This window comes from Rhinopithecus roxellana, chromosome 12, assembly GCF_007565055.1.
Source record: "Rhinopithecus roxellana isolate Shanxi Qingling chromosome 12, ASM756505v1, whole genome shotgun sequence".
Taxonomy (NCBI): domain Eukaryota; kingdom Metazoa; phylum Chordata; class Mammalia; order Primates; family Cercopithecidae; genus Rhinopithecus; species Rhinopithecus roxellana.
Window position 1 is genome coordinate 69,976,404 of NC_044560.1, and position 13,517 is coordinate 69,989,920.

The following is a 13,517-nucleotide window of genomic DNA, read 5'->3' on the forward strand; positions in this document are numbered from 1 at the left end:
AAAAGTTGAACTTTGAAAAAATCATAAATGTCGACAAATCTGTAATTAGGTTGAGCAGAAAAAGAAAGAAGAAAGACTCAAATTACCAAAATCAGTTATAAACAAAGGAACAACACTACTGACCTTACAGAAATAAAGAGCATTAGAAGGGAATACTATACACAATTATATGCCAACAATTTAGATACTATAGATGAAATGGAAAAATTCCTACAAAGAATGGAATTTACTAAATATGACTCAAGAAGAAATATAAAATCTGAATAGAGCTATTATAACAAGGAAAGAGATCAAATTAATAATTTTTAAGCTTGTCATAACAAAAGGCAAAAGCATAGATGGCTACATTAATCAATCTTACTGAACTTTTAAAGGAGAATTAATAGCAAATCCCCATGAATGCTTCCAAGAAAATGAGATTTTTAGCCCATTTTTGAAGTTAGTTTTACTTTGATCTCTAAATCAGATAATAACATTATAAGAAAACTACAAACTAATTTCCCTTAAGTATACAGATACAAAAATTCTCAATAAAATTCTAGCAATGTATAAATGCTAGCAATATATAACAATATATAAAAATGATTAATTGCTATAACCAATTTGAATTATTCCAGAAATAAAAGATTGACTTAACATCCCAAATCAATTAACAAAATGCATCATATCAATATAGAATAAACTACATGATCATCTAAATAGACATGAAAAAGATTTTGACAAAATCCAGTATTTTTTCATGATGAAAATATTAAACCTAGAATTGGAAAAAAGCTTGCTCAACTTGGTAAAGAACATCTGTAAAAAACACAGGGTTGACATTATCTGAATTAGACAGCACAAAGAATACCACCAAATCATCTTGTATATGGAAAATCCTGAGGAATTCAGGAAAAAAAAAAAATCAGAATTAATCAGTGTCTCAACACAGTTTTAGACTAAAAGATCAATCTGCAAAAATCAGTTGTGTTTCCATGCACCAGCAATGAACAAACTGAAAATAAAATTGAGAAAAAATTCCATTTATAATATCATCAAAAAGAATAAAATGGTTAAAAGAACAAAAGAAGTGCAAAACTTGTAGGGAAAACTATAAATAATGTTGAAAGAAATTAAAGAAGATAGAAATAAACAGAAAGCCATCTTATGATCATGAATTGGAATACAATAATATTAATATAGCCGTATTCTCTAAATTAATCTATAAATTCAATGCAACTGTCACTAAAATTCCTACTGCTTCATTTTTTGCAACAATTAACAAGCTTACCCTGAAATTTACTTGGACATGCAAGGGACCCAGAATAACTTAAATGATATTGAAATAAAGAACAAAGTTGGAGGACTTACACTTCTCAATTTCAAAACTTACCACAAATCTCTAGTAATCAAGACAGTGTGGTACTAGCATAAGTAGAGACAGATAGAACAACACAATAGAACTGGAAGTTCAGAAGTAAACTCTTATATTTATGGTAAATTGATTTTTCACAAGGGTTTCAAGTCAATTAAATGTGGGAAAAGAAATCTTTTCAAGAATTGGCACTGGGACTACTGGATATTTTCATGTAAAATAAAATGGAAATGAGCCCCTATCTCACATTCCATTCAGAAATTAATTCAAAATGGATCAGAGTCCACAATATAAGAACTAAAACTATAAAACTCTTAGAAGAAAACAATAATGGTAATCATTCATTGACCTTGAATTAGGTAATGGCTTCTTAAATATGAGACCAAAAGTACAAGTATGAAAAGAAAAAGAAATAGATAAATTGGACATCATTAAAATGTAAAAGCTTGCATTTTCAAAAGACACCATTAATAAAGTGAAAAGATAGCCCATGGAATGGGAGAAAATATTTGCAAATCATGTATCTCCTAAGAACTTCTGTTCAAGATGTACAAAGCACTCTTATAACTCAACAATAAAAATAAAAAGTACTCCAATTTTTAAAAATGGGTAAATGATTAGAATAGACATTTCTCCAAAGAAAATACATGAATGGTCAATGGTCAATGATCATCTGAATAGACATGAAAAAGATTGTGACAAAATCCAATATTTCTTCATGAATAAGCACATACAAAGATGGTTAACACTTCTAGTCAACAGAGAAATATAAGTCAAAACCACAATGTGATACACTTCACACTCACTATAGTGGATAACAAAAATAAAAAGGACAAATCATAACAAGTGTTGCCAAAAATGTGAAGAAACTGAAGTCTTAATACATTGTTAAGAACATGAAATACTGAAGCCTCTTTGGAATCTTTAACAGTTCCTCAAAAAGTTAAACAAAGATTTAACATATGATCCAGTCATCCCCCTGCATAAGTATATTCCAAGAGAAATGAAAATATATGTACACATAAATATTTGTACTGGGATGTTCATAGTATTCCTAATAGCAAAACACTGGAAACAACCCAAATGTCCATCCACTGTTGTATAGGTAAAATGTGTTATATCTGTACAATGGAATGTTATTTGGCAATAAAAGTGAATGAATTACTAATACATGCACAACATAGATGGACATTGAAAACACTATGTTAAGGGAAAGAAGCCAGTCAAAAGAGCATATATCCTATGATTCCATTTCTATGACATATTCAGGATAGGAAAATCCATATAGTCAGAAAGTAGTTTAGTGATTTCCAGCAGCTGCGCGGAGTGTGAGTGGGGAATGACTGCTAATAGTCACAGAGTTTCTGTGTAGGGTGATGAAAATGTACTAAAACTAGATAATGGTGATTATTGTGTAACTGTGAATATAGTAAAAAACATGAATTGTATTCTTTAAAAGGGTGAATTTCATGGTATGTAGGTTTTATCTAAATAAAACTATCATAAAAATTATTGAATTGCATGCTCTCATTTGATTTTTGAAGAGACATGGGTCTCACTATGTGGCCCAGGCTAGAGTACAGTGGCTATTCACAGGCATGATCATAGGACACTGTACAAGCCTCAAATTCCTGACTCAAGCAATTCTCCTGCCTCAGCTCCCAAGTTGTTGGGACTTTAAGGACATGCTCAGTTCATCATGTTTTAAGATTGATGGCATATAAGCTCAAAATAGCTTGAAGTGAGTTCTGGTTCCTAAAAGGCTGATTAAGCTCCTATTAGACTGACATTCTTAAATACATCAACTACAACTCTAGACATTTATGAAAACGAACAACTTCAAAAAATGTAAACAAAATAAGACAGATGGTGGAGTGGACCATAAACTTGGAAAACGTGTCTTGCGTGCATTGAATTTTCTGTTTTAGGAATTTTAGCCTGAGGAAAAGCTGAAGTTGAGTAAAGGAAACTCACACTTTCTCTGCTCTGAAGATCCAGAGGATTAAGTTCAGGAAAACCATAGCTGTTGAAGAGTAAGGGGGAAGTATTAGAAATGAGAGATACTGCAAGGTAGAGAGGCACCAAGTTCTGTGATAGACTCAGCTTAAATTTCTAGCTGATTCGTGAACCACACGTGCCTGAGACAAACACAAAGCAGCACATATAAGGGTTAAAACAAATAAACAAACACACAAAATTAAAAAGAAAAAGAGCTTTTAACTTGCATTTGAGCTGCTGACCAAGAAACAGCATTTGTAATTTCAGTACAATCAATTTAATTGCCTGTTAAAATGAAAATATCAGTACTCGGTTAAGGCTTCAGGTTGGTTGACTAGAAGCAGCTATTATGTGCCGCTCTGACAGAGAAAAGAAAAAGAGATGTGTAAATACTTGATCTTCAACTGAAATATCCAGATGGACATCTTCGGATTAATCAAGGAATCAGCTCTATTGGTGGAGAATGGAGAGGAGCGAGACTGGACAACTGCCCATGGGGAGTGGCACAGAACCAGGAGAGCAGAGAATCGGTGAGTGAGTGAGTGTTCCTGGCGACTCCTATTTCTGACACAGACCTTTGCAGCCCTGGGCTCAGGAGATACCCTCAAGAACTCACCCCACCAGGGCCTTCAGACTGATATGAAAACCTATGTGGTGCTCACGCAGGATTTTTTGCTTCCTAATTCAGCTAAATTCGGGTTCTTGTCTCACAGCCACATGGAGGAGTGAGGACAGCGGAATTTATTAAGCAAAAGGAAAGCTCTCGACAAAGAGAGGGGTCCTGCACCCAGGTTTCCATCTCATAGAATTGAATGCCAGGCCACCACACGGGAGTTGAGGTCAGGCTCCTCCCCGGCAAAAGGCTTGAATTCCTGGTGTCTCCACCCCATTCCTCCAGCAGTGCACCAGGGGCATGCCCAGACAAGCCGGCTGGCATATTCCCCATCTGCACAAAGCATCTGGTGTAAAGACTTGTAGGGTGGGTTGGAGATTCTACAGGGACCTTTCCCTATTTGCCTAGGCATTTGGCTGTCCCCTGCCTGTATCACTACCTGGACAAAGCTGCCACTAAGGCACATGTGGAGTCCCAGAGCATTGGATCCCTGGGCATCCCAGCCTTAGCAGCTCCAGCTGCAGCAATGGAGTAAGTCGGGCTCACTTGCATGTCCCCAGGAAAAGGGCGAATCCAGGGGGCTGAGCAGTGATGGACTGCAGGCCTTGCCTCTACTGAACCTCACAAAGTGGCCTAGGATGACAGGCACCCCCAGCTGGGACTCTCAGGTCTATAGCAGCTCTGCACTTCACTTGGACAGAGTGCCCAGCAGGGGAAGCAGGCTGCCATCTTTGCTATCTGGCAGCCCTTGCCACTGTTGCCTTCAGGCTTTGGAAAGTGCCTGGAGACCTGGGACTGGAGCAGACCCCCAGCACAGCATAGCCACCTCACAGAAAAGCAGCCAGACTGGTTTTTATGTGGGTCCTCAATCTCTCTTCTCCTCTCTGGGCAGGACGTCCCAGCCTGAAACTCCAACCATCCTCCACTGGTAGCTGCTCCACATTTCCATGGGTCGGAGCTCCCACAGGGAGGAGCAGGTCACCATTTTTGCTACTTCACAGCCCTAGCTGCTGTTGCCTTCAGGCTCTGGAGACTGTGCAATGATTAGGGGATGGTGCAGGGCCCCCTTACAGTGCAGCAGCTCCACAGAAAAGCAGCCAGACTACTTTTTATGCAGGTCCTCAATTCTGCTTCTCACAGGCAGGACCTCCCAAGCTGGGACCCCAGCCACCCCTTGTGGGGACTCTTGGATTGCAGCTCTGTACTTCCCTGGGACAGCACTCCCAGATGGAGGGGCAGGCCACCATATTTGCCGTCTGGCAGCCCTCAGGCTCTAGACGTTGTGTGGTGATTAGGGACTGGCATGGATCCCTGGCACAGTGCAGCTGCCCTGTGGGAAAGTGGCTGGGCTGTTCTCCACGTAGGTCCCCATCCCAACTTCTCCTTACTGGGTGGGGCCTCCTGACGGGGGACTCCAGCACAACAGCCCTGCCCCTGCCTGAACACTTCAGTCAGAGGCAGCTCTGCATTTCTCTGAGAAGGAAACCCTACAGACAATCGCCATTGCAGCTGCAGCTGCAGTGGTACCACACTAACTCTCCTCATTCTGGGGAAGGAACTAAGGACCTAGTCACTACGCTGGCATCTCCAGCACACAAAAGCAACCACATGGAGGGGAGCCCAGGCTCTCTTCCCTGTGAGCCTTCACCCCCAACTCTTCACCAGTCAGGACCACCGGCTCAGGAGTGCAGATTAGCTGCCCCACCCACAGCTGAGCATACCCTCTAGTAGTGGCTCAGAGTTTACCCAGAGATGGGCTCCCAGAGGCAACTGACAGCCCCTCTGCCACTGCCACAGAAGTGGTTCTGCTCCTGTTGCCCTTGGTCTGGGGAAGAAACAAAGAACCTGAGGCCTTCACTCACACTTTCAGCATGCCACAGTCACCATACAGTGAGGGGACCAGTCTCTGCTTCATATGAGCCCTAGACCCCCAGCTCTTCAACATGTGGAATCCACAGTTCACACCAGCAGTGCAGCAGCCACACCCCTTGACTGAACATTTCCAGTAGCAGTGGCTCCACATTTCTCTGAGATGGAGCTCCTAGAGGCAACTGAAAGCTCTTCTGTCACTGCTGCTGCCAGTGCAGTGGTATTTCTCATGCTGCTGTCAGATTGGGGAAGGAGCAAAGACCCTGAGTGCCTTATCTCTACCTCCAGCAAGCTTCAGTTGTCCTACAAAGAAGAGGTCAGTCTGTCTCCCATGGGACCCACCTGAACCCTTCCAATCACCAGGCAGGGCCCCCACAGGTTGGACCCACAGTGAAGCCACTCCATCTCAGGTGATGGACAGCAGCTCCACATCTCTCTGGAGTGGAGTCCCAAGAGGCAAGTGAAAGACCATCTGCAACAACCACTGCTAAGGAAAGCTTGAGCTCAGCTCAGAGCTGCAGTGTTCAGCCTGGGAATGCCAAGCCGTGATCTGCAGTTAGCACTCCAGTGGGAGAGGAGCCCACACCTTCAGAGCACTGAGAGGGAACACAGGTACAGTCATGAAGAAATACAGAGGAGCCATGTGGCTGAGCAAGAGCCTACCTGCTGGCCATTATGTTTAAGTGCCACCTACTGGATCATAGCGCAAAAATTACCCTCATGCTGTTCTCATGATAATGAGTGAGTTCTCATGAGATCTGATGGTTTTATAACCCTTTTGCTCATTCTTCTGCCTCCTACTGCCTTGTGAAGAACAGGTTTGCTTCCCCTTCTGCCATGATTATAAGTTTCCTGAGGCTTCCCCAGCCCTGTGAAACTGAGTCAATTAAACCTCTTTCCTTTATAAATTACCCAATCTCAGATATGTCCTTATATATGGCAGCATGAGAACAGACTAATACACCAAGCAAGGGTTATTAACCAGACTGTAATGGCTGAAATGACAGAGATAGAATTCAGAATATGGAGGAACAAGATCATCAAGAATAAGGAGAACATTGAAACCCAATCCAAGGAATGTAAGGATTACAATAAAACAATATGGGAGCTGATAGACAAAATAGCCATTATAAGAAAGAAGCAAACTGACCTGATGTAGCTGGAAAACACACTGCAAGAAATTCTTAATGCAATTGCAAGTATTAACAATAGAATAGACCAAGCCGAGGAACAGAATCTTAAGAGCTTGAAGACTGGATCTCTTAAATAACTCAGTCAGAAAAAATTAAGAAAAAAGAGTAAAAAAGAACGTACAACCTCCAAGAAATATGGGGCTATATAAAAAGACCAAATCTACAACTTATTGGCATCCCTGAAAGAGAAAGCAAGTAACTTGGAAAACACATTTCAGGGTATCATCCATGAAAACTTCCCCAACCTCATTAGAGAGGCCAACATCAAATTTGGAAAATGCAGAGAACCCCTACAAGAGACATTATACAAGAAGTCTGTCCCCAAGACACATAAACATCAAATTCCCAATCTTGAAATGAAAGAAAAAATGTTAACGGAAACTAGCAAGAAAGGGAGATCACCTATAAAGGGAACTGCATCAGGCTAACGGCAGACCGTTCAGTAAAAACCCTACAAGCTAGAAGAGATTTGGGGCCTATATTCAGCATTTCTAACCAAGAAATTTGTATCTAGTCAAACTCAGATTCATAAGTGAAGAAGTAAGTTCCTTTTCAGACAAGCAAATGCTGAGGGAATTTGTTACCACCAGACATGCCTTTTAAGAGGTCCTGAAAGGAATGCTAAATATGGAAAGGAAAGACTTACATAAGTGTACTTAAAAAAACACTCATGTGCACAGACTCTTGATGCTATAAAGTAACCATGCAAAAAATTCTGCATAATAACCAGCTAAAAACACAATGACAGGATCAAATCTGCACATATTAATAACCTTGAATGTAAACAGTCTAAATGCCCCAATTAAAAGGCACAGAGTGGCATGCTAGATAAGAATCATAACCCAGTGATATGCTGTCTTCAAGAGCTCCATCTAATATGCAATGACATCCATGGAGAAAAACTTACCAAGCAAATGGGAATCAGACAATATCAAGGGTTGCAATCCTAATTTCAGACAAAACAGACTTTAAACCAACAAAGATACAAAAAGACAAAGAAGGGCATTACATAACAGCAAAGGGTTCAGTTCAACAAGAAGACCTAACTCTCCTAAACATATACCCAGCCAACGCAGGAGTACCAAGGTTCATAAAGCAAGTGCTTAGAAACCTATGAAGAGAGTTAGAATCTGACACAATATTAGTGGGAGACTTCAGTACCCCACTGACAGTATTAGACAGATCACCAAGGCAAAATACTATAAAGATACTTAGGACCTGAACTTGACACTTGACCAAATGAACCCAGTAGATATCTACAGAATTCTTTACTCAATAACCACATAATATATATTCCTCTCATTGCCACATGGCTCATACTCTAAAATCAACCACACAATTAGACAATCTCAACAAAATCAAAAAAATCTCAGCAAATTCAATAAAACCTAAATCATACCAGTCACACTCTTGGAAAACTCAGTGTAATACAAATAGAAATCAAAACTAAGAAAATCACTAAAACTATACAATCTTATGGAAATTAAACAATCTGCTCCTGAATGACTTTTGAGTGAATAACGATTTTAAGGCAGAAATCAAGAAATTCATTGATACTAATGAAAACACAGTGTACCAAAATCTCTGGGACACAGCTAAGGCAGTGTTAAGAGGGAAGTTTATAGCACAAAATGCCCATATTACAATTAGAGGAACTAGAGAAGCAAGAGAAAACCAACCCCAAAGCTAGCAGAAAAGAAATAACCAAAATAAGGGGTCAAATTGAGATGCAAAAAAACATACAAATGATCAAATAATCCAGGAGCTTATTTGTTGAAAAAAATTAATAAGATAGATAGACTGCTAGCTAGACTAATAAAGGAAAAAAAAAGAGGAGATCAACATCACACTGAAAGGACAAAAGCTAGAAGCATTCTGTATTAGTTTGTTCTCACACTGCTAATAAAGACATATCGAAGACTGGGTAATTTATAAAGGAAAGAGATTTAATTGACTCACAGTTCAGCATGGCTGGGGAAGCCTTAGGAAATTTACAATCATGGCAGAAAGTGGAGCAAACAAGTCCTTCTTCATATGGCAGCAGCAAGAAGTGTAGAGCGAATGTGGAGGAAAAGCCCCTTATAAAACCATCGGACCTCATAAGAACTCACTATCATGAGAACAGCATGGAGGTAACTGCCCCCATGATTCAATTACCACCCACCAGGTCCTTCCCATGACATGTGGGGATTATGTGAACTATAATTAAAAATAATATTGACAGAGGACACAGCCAAATCATATCACATTCCCCTTGAAAACCAGGAATGCCCACTGTCACCACTCCTATTCAACATAATACTAGAAGTCTTGGCAAGAGCAATCAGACAGGAGAAAGAAATAAAAGGCATCCAAGTAGGAAGAGGGGAAGACAAACTATCCATTTGCAGATGCCATGACTAGATATCTAGAAAGCCCTATAGTCTCTGCCCAAAAGCTCCTTAATCTGATAAACAACTTCAGCAGCATTTGAGGATACAGAATTAATCAACATAAAAAAGTAACATTCCTATACACCAACAAAACCCAAGCTAAGAATTAAATCAGGAATGCAATTCTATTGACAACTGCCACAAAAACAATAAAACACCTGGGAATGCAGCTAACCAGGAAGGTGAATGATCTCTACCATGAGAATTACAAAACACTGCTCAAAAAAATCAGATATAACACAAATGGCAAAACCTTCCATGCTCATGAATTGGAAGAATCAATACTGTTAAAACGGCCATATTACTCAAAGCAATTTATAGATTCAATGCTATTCCTATCAAACTACCAACTTCATTTTTCACAGAATTAGAAAAAAAAAAAAACTATTCTAAAATGTATATGGAACCAAAAAGAGAACCTAAATAGTCAAAGCAATCCTAAGCCAAAAGAAGAAAGTCAGAGGCATCACATAACCCAACTTTATACTACAAGGCTACAGTAACCCAAACAGCATGGTACTGGTACAAAAGCAGACACATAGACCAATGGAATAGAACAGAGAACACAGAAATAATGCCACATATCTACAATCACCTGGTCTTCAACAAAGCTGACCAAAACAACCAATGGTGAAAAGACTTTCTGTTCAACTAATGGTGCTGGGATGACTAGATACCCATTAACAGAAGATTCAGTCTGGAACTCTTTCTTATACTATACACAAAATCATTTCAAGATGGATTAAAGACTTAAATGTAAAACCTAAACCTGTAAAATCTCCGGAAAATAACTTAGGAAAAAACATTCTGGAACTAGGACCTGGCAAAGATTTCATGATGAAGATGCCAAAAGTAATTGCAACAAAAACAAAAATTTACAAATGGGACCTAATTAAACTAAAGAACTTCTGCACAGCAAAAGGAACTATCAACAGAATTAAAAAAAAAAAAAAAAAACCTATAGAGTGAGAGAAATTATTTACACTATATGCAAATACTTTGCACTTTATGCAAATCAACAAAGGTTTAATATCTAGAACCTATAAGGAACTTAAACAAATTTACAAGCAAAAAACTAACAACCCCATTAAAAAGTGGCAAAGGACATGAACAGACACTTTTCAAAAGAAAACATACATGTGGCCAAGCAGCATATGAAAAAAATGCTCAACATCCCTAATCATTAGAGAAATGAAAATCAAAAGCACAATGAGATATCATCTCACATCTGCCAGAATGGCTATTACTAAAAAGTCAAAAAATAAATGATGCTGGAGAGGTTGTAGAGAAAAGGGAACACTGAAAGGAGTGTAAAAATTAGTTCAGTCATTATGTGTGAACTAATTCCTCATGAGAAATTAGTGTGTGGTGATTCCTCAAAGAACTTAAAACATAATTACATTTGACTCAGCAATCCCATCATTGGGTATATACTCAAAGGAATATAAATCCTTCTACCATAAAGACCTATACATGCATGTGTTCAATAATAGCAAAGACATGGAATCAAGCCAAATACCCATTAACAGTAGACTGGATAAAGAAAATGTGCTAAATATACACCATGGAATACTAGGTAGCTATAAAAAAGAATGAAATTATGTCCTTTGCAGCAACATGAATGGAGCTGAAAGCCATTATCCTAAGCAAACTAATGCAGGAACAAAAAAAAAAAAAAAAAAAAAAAACAAATGCTGCACATTCTCATTTATAAGTAGAAGCTAACCAATGAGAACACATGGACACAAAGGAAGGAACAAAATACACCAGAACTTACTTAAGAGTCAGGAATGGGAGGAGGGAGAAGATGAGAAAAAAATATCTATTGAGTACTATACTTATCACCTGGGTGACAAAATAATCTCTACACCAAATCCCAATGACACACAATTTACCTATATAACAAACCTGTGCATGTACCCTTGAATGTAAAATAAAAGTTTAAAAAAAGAGACAAAATATCAGTACTCTTCAAAGGAAAAAAAAAGGAGTACAGAGAGTCCTTTTAACATGGCAATCCCAATGTCTAGAATCCGTAAAGGCACAACATAAAAAGAAACAGGAATATGTGACCTATTTTCTAGATGAGATAACCACCATTGACCAACCTCAAAATGATTTAGGTATGGAATTGGCATATAGGGATTTTAAAGCAGTTACCATATCTCTTTTAAAGCTGTAAATACAAAGATAGGTGCAATGCATGAAGAGATACGAAACTTCAGCAGAGAAATATATGCAACATCAAATAAAGAAAGTTACAGAACTTAAAATATCTGTCTTATAAATGTCTGACATGTAATATGCAGTGTATGCATTTAGCAGGAGAAAAAAGAAGACAGAAGAAATATCTAGTAAACTTGAAGATAGATCAAGAGGAATTATTCAGCCTAAGAATTAGGAAACATAAAGATCAAAAAATAAAGAAAGTTTTATTGGCCTGTTGAATAATATTAAATGATCTATTTTTATGTGTAATTGGAGTGTCAGAAGAAGAGAGAGAAGAGAGCAGAATTGATTTTGAAGAAATAATGGCTACTTTTTTCAAAACTTGGTAAAAGACATAAGTTTAAAGATTTAAGAAACTCAGCAATCTACAAACAGGAAAAATATGAAGAAAATCATACGTAGGTAGGCCGGGCGCGGTGGCTCAAGCCTGTAATCCCAGCACTTTGGGAGGCCGAGACGGGCGGATCACGAGGTCAGGAGATCGAGACCATCCTGGCTAACACGGTGAAACCCCGTCTCTACTAAAAATACAAAAAAAAAAACTAGCCGGGCGAGGTGGCGGGCGCCTGTAGTCCCAGCTACTCGGGAGGCTGAGGCAGGAGAATGGCGTAAACCCGGGAGGCGGAGCTTGCAGTGAGCTGAGATCCGGCCACTGCACTCCAGTCCGGGCGACAGAGTGAGACTCCGCCTCAAAAAAAAAAAAAAAAAAAAAAAAAAAAAGAAAATCATACGTAGGTATAATAAAAAAAATACAAAACCAAAAGAAAAGGGAAAATGTTTCAAAGCAGGCAAAGAAAAATTAAATATTATATACATCAGAGTAAAGTGAATTATTTTACTGTTCACTATTAGAAACCTTGGAGCATGGAAGACAGCAGAAAAAGTGTTAAGCTGGTGAAAGCAAAAAATCAAACAAAAGTGTCAACCAAGAGTTCTATATCCAGCACTAATATTCCTCCAGAATGTAGAGGAAAATACATTTTCAGGTGATAAAAACCTTTAAGATAATCAGCTGCCAGCAGACATAAATTAAAAGAATTGCCAAGGGAAGCTCTGAGGCTGAAGAGAAATAATATCCTTCTTTCTCATATCCTCAGAAGGAATTAAGAGCATTGAAAATGGCGAAAACATCTTAAATTACAATTTCAATTTCCTCTTTTTAAAAAAAACTTTGCATGAATATTTAAAGCAAAAATCATAACCTTGTCTCATACGGTTTATAATGTATGTATAAGCAAAGCATAAATGCATGACAGGAAAAATATGGGAGGTGGAGAACAATAGAAAGTCCTACAAATATGATCCAGAATATGGAACTTACAGTTGCAAATTATCTGAATTTTATATGAAATGGCACAAGATTAACTCTACTGTGAAAAGTAAAGACCTGTAGTTTAATCTATACTGCAACTGCTAAAAAATTCAAAGAAGTACATCTAAAATGCCAATAGATAAAACGGCATTTTTAAATGTCATTTTAAAATCCAAAAGAGGACAAAAACACAGGACCAGAGAATCAAAACATATAAAGGACAAACAAAAGACACATCATAAAATAGGAGAAGTAAACCCAATCCTATCGACAATTATATTAAATATAAATGACTAAACTCTCCAATTAAAAGTCAGAGATTATCAAAACATAAAAATCGAGACTCGCCTATTTGCTATCTTCAAGAAGCTCAATTTAAATGAATTGATACATTTAAATACATATTAAATTTAAAGACACATTTAATACACTGAATGTATTAGATTGAAAGCAAGTGATGGAAAAGATATGCCAAAGGAACAGTAAGCATAACAAGGCCAGAGTGGCTACATTAATA